The sequence below is a fragment of the Crocodylus porosus genome, unplaced genomic scaffold (genome assembly GCF_001723895.1).
Source record: "Crocodylus porosus isolate Cpor-Errol unplaced genomic scaffold, CroPor_comp1, whole genome shotgun sequence".
NCBI classification, from domain to species: domain Eukaryota; kingdom Metazoa; phylum Chordata; order Crocodylia; family Crocodylidae; genus Crocodylus; species Crocodylus porosus.
Window position 1 is genome coordinate 12,336,561 of NW_017728907.1, and position 8,687 is coordinate 12,345,247.

An 8,687-nucleotide genomic window follows, 5' to 3' on the forward strand; every position below is an offset into this window, starting at 1 on the left:
GAGAGAGAGAGAGAGAGAGAGTGTGCGCGCGCGCACGCGCATGCATGTGGCACACTCAAAGTAACACTGTTTTAGGAGTGGACTCACTGGGGGCTCAGGGAGCCTTCCTGCAACCAGAATGGTAATCAAAGCCACTCAAGGAGACTGTCCCACGTATGTGCAAGCTGCTTTGTGTATTTCTTTATTTATTGTACTTATTTATTGTATTTATTTATTTATTTGCATTTTATTTAATGTTATGTTTATAAAATGGAGGCCATAGCAAACGCCTGTAGCCACTCTAAATGGGCTTTTTTTTTCCTTTTCTTTGGGGTGGGGGGGGAGGTCCTCTTAAAAGTCCTGTGTGAGCCGTATCAAGAGACTCGCACAAAGAGAAGTTTAATTCCTGTGCATTGCTTGTTGTCTTAAGTTTGTAACCTATCTCCCATATTTCCTTCACAACACCATTTGAGGAGAAACAAAAAAAAGAGTAGATATGCCAATATAAATTGATATCCTCCTCCTCCCCCTTTGACCCCTTCTTTTTCTAGCATGCTGAAATTCCCTCCCCCTACACATCACTTCCTTCCTTCCTTCCTTCCTTCCCTGACTGCTCTCATCCTGTTCTCCATGTCCTCCTATTTGTTTATCAGCCCGATCTTCCTTTTTGATTCCTCCTTGACTCACGCTGTATTGGATGTTGCCAATTTCCGGAGATGATGTTAAAAGCAAGAGTGTGTGGGTGTCACTATGGAGAGAAAAGGAAAGGGAGGTGGGGAAGAACTGGGTATTTCTGCTGCCGCACAGGGAAGATCAGAAGGAAGAGGAGATGAACGCTGGTTTTGCAGAGTGCCTTAAAAAATGACTTTCACAACTAGGGGGTTCTGATTCTTCTGTCCTTGGATGTTGTTGAAAACTCAAACAAATGTTGCATTTCACTTCTCTGGGATTAAAACAAAAACTGAGTATGTATTGCAAAGAAAAGTGGTGGCTTTTTTTTTCTTCTTGAGTGTGTGAGGGTGGGGGTGGTTGTTTGTGCAGGTGTCTCGGGGAACAAGCCTTGCAGCGGACATTGGAAGAATTCAGGCTGCCGTTGGAAGGAAAATGTGCAGCTTTAAAATCAAGTTGTGTGGAGCCAGAGAAACAAGTGTTGGTGGGCAGAGCGAAGAAGCTTCTTTGGCTTTGCCATGTTTCACTGGTTGGCTTCTGGCTTTGCCTGCCCCAGGCCTCTGGTGGCTCCATTTTTATGCCAGCCCCTAAAGTTCTTTTTGATCCAAACTGCGGGGGTTTGGAAAGCATTCTCCTTTTGAGGCTTCATCTCACAAATCCTAATCCCAACCCAGGGTGCATTTGGATTCCCATTCTGCTTTATTTAAACCTCTGGGTTCAAAGGTGCTGGTGGGTGGGAAGATGGGTTCAAATATGGGTTCTGACTTTGGTCCTCTTGCCTGACTAATGTGGAATGCTGGTTATTGTCACCTCTTATTTGATGGCACTGATTTGAGTTGTTTCACATTTTCCTGTGATACGCACGAAGGAAAAGAGGTTCCTACAGGAAAAGCCGTCAGTGTGGCTGCAACATTTGCAAGGAATTTTGTGAATGGAGGTCTCAGTTCAGCAGCAGCCTTAAAATGCTTAATTTGAAATGTGCTTATGACAGTCCTGCTGAAGCCAACCCAACAGTTTATGCTTAAAGTTAGGTGTTAGCAATCTGTGCTGCAGCTAGCTGTTGTCAGTGAGGCATCATCCAGAACCTGAGACCTCCTTGCCGCTGTGGTTGTAGAATGGTCTTTCTCAGTGGCAGCCCCCTTTGTGCTAGAAGGAATTAAGGTGGTGGCCACCAGAAATGACTGGGAGGGTCTCAGAGTTGTAGGCCCTGATGGGCAACCCCTTCTCTGGGTAGATGACAAATCCCATGTCTGTGGCACTAAACTTGCTTTGCCAGGCAGTAGTGCCATCAAACATATCACACTGCTCTGCATGTGCCACTGCTTAAGCAGAAGCAGGTGTATCTGCGTTTGTGACACTGCAGGCAGGCTAATCAGCATGGTGGCAGGCTAACTGACCTTGTTGCTCAGCTGCATTTCTTTGCAGTGCCATATAGAAGCAGTTCTGAGCAGTGTGCCATGATTTTGAGAGCACTAATGCCAGGCACAATAAGTCTATCATTTAGACATGGCTACAATTTCTCATTCTTTGCTGGCAACACCAGCCAGTGACTGTTCTCATTCTTTATTCAACTCCTCTAGAGCTATAACTTTAGAGCCTCAGGTACAGAGGAGCTTGGGGCCTTTTGATCAGGATGGTGCTTGGCATGCTCATTCCTGAGAGAACAGGACTTGAGGAACTAGGGAATGCACCATTCCCTAGCTATTGGTGCTGCTTCACAGGGCTATGTGGCCATCTAGTTAGGTCTGGGACTTCTATACGGGCATCCTGTGGAAGGAGACTGTCAGGGAAGAAGAATGACATAGGTAAGTGACATCATTTCTCCTATTTGTAGAGAAGGTCTTAAACAGTGCTACTTATGTCAAAGCCACATATGCTAAACAAATATTGTTTCAGCCATCTTAAGGCAATCTCGTCACCAGTATGAAGAGCTTGAAGACCACCAGGTAGCATAGTAAATGGACATGAGTCAACAGTGTGGGACGTGGTTTGAACTTGTCCACAAGGGCATTTGGTGTCAGTGCTATTGCTGGAGAAATTTATGGAAAGTCTGAGTGACTTTTTCCTCACTGTCATTTGTCTTCCTTTTGGATCTAATTATTTCCTTCTGCATTTTTAGGCTACTTCCCTTCCTAGTTCAAATGTACTTGCTGTGCAGCAGTGGTGGGGCTGGAGACACTGCCTGATATTTCTGTGTGGGGAATGGAAAATTCTCCCTGGGCAGGTTGGGGGAAGGAAGAGGGGCAGAAGGGAAGGCCTCTTAGGGATATCCATATCGCTGTTCTTATAAACCCCCTACTGGGGATGATGCTGGTTTGACACAGGCTAAGCTTCTTGCTTGTTGATCAGGTACCAGTGTGGTTGAGGAGTTTCTCCCTTCCCTGCCATCCCTAGCAGGATGGAGCAAAGAGTCACTGCATGTATTTGAAATGAATGTGTCAGAGCTGATGGCTACATTCATATGCATGCTGTTCCCTTTTGTTCATATCCATGCTACATTCATGTCCATTCTGCCATGTTGTTCCCATTTGCCTCCCTGCAGGTTAAATTGACTTGCTCAAGTTGCAGAAGTGTTGAGCAGGTTTGCCTTGCAGTAGACAAAAGTGAACGCTGACCTTGTGCCAGGAGATGGATCGATGCCTCGTGCTGACAGCAAGGCTCCATTGCAGAACAGCTGCAGTGTCCCAACAGGATCCATGGTCACAAAGCAATCAATACCTGGTAGTGGCAGAGAGCACAGTGACAGGAAGAGGAACTGCCTTGCAAAAGCAGCAGCAGGGTATGACCAACCCCAGTCAGTAATGGGAACCAAACTGCTTGGTGCTGGCCCCTCACATTCATGTCAGCTGTCATAAAGGGTGCACCACACACACTGTCATCAGGCAAGGTGTATGGCTGCCTGGAATGCAGAGAAATCATTCAGACTCCAATATAGCAAAACTGGGAAGCTCTTGCTCAAGTCTCATTGATTTTAATAGGACCTAAGCTGGTGCTTCACTGCTTTCCTGACTTGGGGCCCTCAGCCTCCGACTGTGGATTGAGGCACCTTGGTTTCCATAGCAGAAATTGGTATGGGTGACTCTGAGCAGGCCATGGCTGTGATGGTAGAAATGGGTCAGGGCTGCTTTATGGCTTTTGGCCACCTATGCAGTAGTGGTGCATTCAAGGGGTGCAAAGCAGAGAAGAGAGAGTCACAAAGGGTCCTGAACCCCCAGGAAGAGGCAAGTAGCAAAGGAGCTGAAATTGGCCCCAGATGACTGAGCAAGGGATCTTTAAAGAGAATTGACAGTTTCTTCTCTGAGAGCCAGGTAGCTCTGAGACTGCTGTTCCCAGGGGAAGGAGTTTAATTGCACTGTTGTTCCAACCCATTAGTGGTATATATTGCCTGGTCATGAGCACCCTGATAGGCAGCACATAGGCACCTGGTGTCACTGCGCAATGAGCATCAGTCCCTGGGCATAGGCATGGCATTGGTTGGAGCCTGACAGGAGTGCTGGATTGCAGGCTGGGGAATAAAATACCTCAGTGGCCAGCTATGTCACTGACTGCTGTACCTTTTCAGCAATGCTGAGTGGGGAAGTCCTCTCTGATTGGCTGCTCTAACCTAGGAGGAAAGACATCAGAACAAGCCCACCTGCTGTGGGCAGACAGCTCTTCCCCCTTGCCTTCTGTGGCAACTGGCACCCAAGGGGAGGAGGGAGCAGAAAGAGTCTAGGCGGTTCCTTCTCCCTTCCAGCAAGCAGTGACAATGACTCCTATCCTTCTACCATCCCCTGCTTTACACCACCCTGGCAGAGAAGGAGGAGAAAGGGATGGCCTCCTGCATCTCACCAGACGTTAGATAGGCATGAAGAGCCCATGGATCTAAAAAAAAGAACTTTGTCTCCTCTACTTGCAAGATTGGCTCTGGGGGAGGATGGGTGCAATGGCATGGTCACACCCCACTTCCCACAGTGTAGCTTGTGCTGGTGGCTCCAGGTCCCTGTACCTGGCTGCCTGTGTCCCCCACAGCTAGAGTCCCGACCTGTTATGGGGCACCCAAGGTGAAGCAGGGAGCAATTCAGGAAGGAGGGATCCACCCCCTGCTGCTGTCACCACTGGACCTGGGGGTGGGGGAAGCCCCAGGACTACTGCTGCCCTAATCCAGCTGGGAGCTTTCGTGGTAGCAGGCAGCTCCCTGCTCCCTTCCACCTCACAGCATTTCCTTCACCAGCCAGAGGGCTCCAGTTGCAAACAGTGACTATGTGGACAGCTGGACTGGGCTGGGGATGGCTACTGCCCTACCCACCAGGCAGTGGGGAGGAGTGCAGCCAACCCAGCAGTGTTAGTGACATCTCCTGCACCCCCTTTTCAAATTCCTAGATCTGCCCTACGTCTGCTTGCTAGCTTAGGGCCAGGGTTACTCAACTGGTGTTGAGCTGCTGTTACTGTCCCTTGTCAGTGTGTTTTGCATACAGAGGCACCAAGATGGCTTCCATGTCTGTAGCATTGGCCCTCACAGTACCTCTGTGAAAGAGGTTAATTATTATTCCCATTATAGAGAAGGGACAGAATAACTGATTTGCCCCCAGTGACACAGGGGGCCTATGGCAGAGCTGGGAATTGAGTGCAGCACCAGACTTGGGACCAAGGAGAACTTTACCATAAGGTCAAGTGTTCTGAATTATTATATTATGGATAATGTCGGGAAGAGGAGGTGCACCCTACCAGGTGAGCAACAGAATAGCATATTAAAGTAGAATGTGATGCTATGCTGGATTAACCAGATGAAAGCAGGGGAGGTGTTAATAGAGTAGCTTCTTTCCTCCCCATCTCCAGCAGAGAATAAACTGAGGTCCTGGTTTTCTGTGCTGCTGTCAGAGGACACTTAATATCAAGAAGATAAAAAGAGGCAAGTACAGGCATCCTGCTGAGATGCAAAAATGAAATGTGTTAATTATTCCAGCCTGGCTCTGATCTTCTGATAGGAACCCAGGGAAGGCAGCCTGTCTCAGGGAGGAGGAGTGAACTCAAGCACTGTGGCATGTGGCTAACAGTAAGTAAGTTCAAGAATCCATGCGCAGATTGGTTGCCTTTTTCATAGTTCATTGAAGTGATTTGACTGCAATCTGAGCTAAGGTGAGAGAAGAGCTGATGTCTGCTCCTGGGGTATTTGCTGCGGGGTTGGCATGCACTGAAATACCATGTCCTTCCCTATAGAGGAATGGGTTGGGCTTCTGGGAGTGTGGTTGTAACTTGATCTAACGCTAAGACTCCTGTAATCCCCAGACAGAGGGAGGCTGTCAGAACCTGGAGGCAGGCTGATGGGGCGGGGGACAGTGACAGTGGCATCTGCTCCCATCAGGGTTGGACAGGGTGGCACATGCAGGGAGTTGGCAATAGTGGCCTGAAGAGGGGAGCAAGGGAGGGCTTCAGCCTCACCTCACCTACATGTGGCTGGTTGCATGTCAGGCCCTGGAGGAGCTCCATAGTGGCTGAAGGGCACCAGAGCCCCCGTGCCAGCACTCGCTGGCCACTTATTGCAGACTTCTGCTCCCTCCACTTCGGCTCCGCGGGGCTGCAGCTGGCAGTCCCTGCCACAGGCAGACACCCTGGCCAGCTCTCCAGCCTGTTGTACAGGGCTCCTCTGTAGCAGGGCAGCAATTCGAGTGACTTGGGGAGGTGGGGGACCAGGGGAGGTTACTTGGGGATGTTGTGGGGAGGCACCAAAGTACAAGTTTGCCCAGGGCACCATTTTCCCTAAAGCTGGCTCTGCTTCCAGACTTCCTGTTTGGGGACTGGATTCCTCATTGTATTGCATGGGGATAGCACCAATGCATTTTCATTCTCCTGGATATCAATCCATCTCCCCAGCAACTCTAGGTAGACTGCAGGGTAGCGGTAGTCTTTCTGGGGCTTAAACTGAAAGAACTAGAAGCAACAGGGACTGAATTCATCGTTGCATAACTCTCATTTTCCTTTACTCCAGGAATGGATTTGGCTCGCACAGCCCAGCTCGGGGCAGGAGTTTTGGCCTGAGAGGACATCTAGCTGGTGCTGGAAGAGTGCGATTTGTCTTGGCTGAACAGGTAATTGGTAAGGGAAGCATTAAGCCCAGAAATGCTTTCCCCCACAGTGAGTAGCTAGTCACAAGCTGGGTGCCAAGGTCCCACTGCTACTAGGTGAGATTAGTTGGGCAGGGAGCTGAGCACATATGTGAAAGACAAAAAAACCCAGCAAAGCTGCAAAAACCATGGATCAAATACTGCACACCTGGATGGACAAACTGTCTGGCCTGCTTTACATCAGTATCTGATGTCATGAGCTTTAGCCCATGAAAGCTTGGACTATATATAATATGGAAGTGTAAAGCAGGCAACACAGAGTTTGCTTGTAGACTGGGGCAGATCCAGGATTTCCCAAAGAGGGGTGGCAGGAGCAGCAACCCATACTCCAGAGGCGGCTGTACCCCCTGCTCCTGGCCGCCTCCACCCACATCACCCCATAAAGTCCCTGAAGCAGGTGAAAATCCCACCTGCCTTTCCCTTCTCATGGTTCTCATGGTGCACTGGCTTCCAAAAGGGGGAGTCCAGTTGTGCCATGGCACCCACCCTGGATCCATCCCTTTCTGTAGATATCTATCAACTTTGGTTAGTCTGTAAGGTGCAAATCTACCCTGCTTTCTGCTTTGCACAGCCAAAACAAATGGCCTAACAGTTGAGAGCTTCTGTTTAAATCCTGAAGGCTGGCTCAGTTCCCTAGTCAGTAGTTATTCACAAACATTCTCCATAAGCAGGTTTGGGGGAAGAGCTCTCATACTGCCTATGGACCTGTGTGGAATGGCTGGACAGATGCCACAACGTCTATGTCTAATAGCAGCTATATCGAGAGCTCGGGCAACTATTACCATAACAGACACTGCAGTGCTGGGCATGCTTCCTGCCCGCTCTGGAGAGTAGATTTCCTCCCTGCAATGCATATTTGATGAAGGTACAAACTTGTTAAATAGATAAGTTATGTTTTAATATAATGCTAGTCAGGCCTGTGAAAGCAATACATTCATTAAATAAATAATATATGCCACCTGCTAGCATACATCACTGCCCAGCGTTGTCTGCCACTCTTAAACAAATGCCTCTTCTGAAGACCAACCTGTTTAGGAAGCAGATTTACTGTACAGTAAACAGAGAGTGAGGAAATTAATAGGTTTCTGCTTCATTTTATTAATAATACATAGCCTCTGGTTTTGTGGAAGATGAGCAAAATCCCCACCCACTGCTCTGCAGTCGGGGCTCCTTCATGAATAAGCAAGACGAATGTTGAACATGATCACTGTGGCTTGGTGAGACTGACTAATTCTGACCTTATGTCACTCATCAGGGCCTCCTATCCTAATTATTTCTTTGTACTGCAGCAGCATCTGGAGGTCCTAGCCACAGATCAGAGTCTCCAACTGCTCTGGGTACTGTATATGCACATGCCAGGAAGAGGATTCCTGCCCCAATGAGCTTACAATCCAAGCATAAATCTGGTGTCAGTGAGGTGATGATGGCTGGTGTGTTGCAGCACCCTCATCTACCCAGACAGGCACACAGTCACAGGCAGGGTGCAGGGTTGGAGGTTCTAGGCGTACTGGAGGCCAGCATATTTAATTTCCTAGAAGTTGTTCTGGGTTTGGAGACATCAGAGTTGGATTAGGATTCTCTAGGTAGCTCAGTGTCACTCTACAAGACAGTTTGCTCTTATTGCTCAGTGTGTTCAGCTAGTTTGAGAGAAGAGGTTTGCACCCAGCAACTCTCAGCCCCTCGTTAGAGATGAAGAATGACACTGCTGTAGAGGGTGCCAGCAAAGCCTACAGCCTGGGAGACTCGGTTAGTTCACTGAAGTTAATTGTACTACAGCAGAGGGAGACCTCCCACATTGCCCATCCCCAAGTTTGTGAACTGTGGTATTTGTACAGAGAAGACCTATTCCCCAAGCCCTTATTTTCATAGATCCTCACATAGAGCTGATGCCCAGTTCAATCACAGGTATTGTCCTTGGCCAAATAGTTTCATAGT

At 48.5% G+C, this 8,687-nt stretch overlaps 1 long non-coding RNA gene across 1 annotated transcript; it reads left to right on the forward strand.

Annotated features, from left to right (window-relative positions):
* Nucleotides 1-2,353: 2,353 nt before the first annotated feature.
* Nucleotides 2,354-8,659, forward strand: LOC109307616. Its single transcript, XR_002100316.1, has 4 exons — nucleotides 2,354-3,427; nucleotides 5,616-5,683; nucleotides 6,617-6,716; nucleotides 7,424-8,659. It is a non-coding gene; the product is annotated as an uncharacterized LOC109307616 (long non-coding RNA).
* Nucleotides 8,660-8,687: the final 28 nt, after the last annotated feature.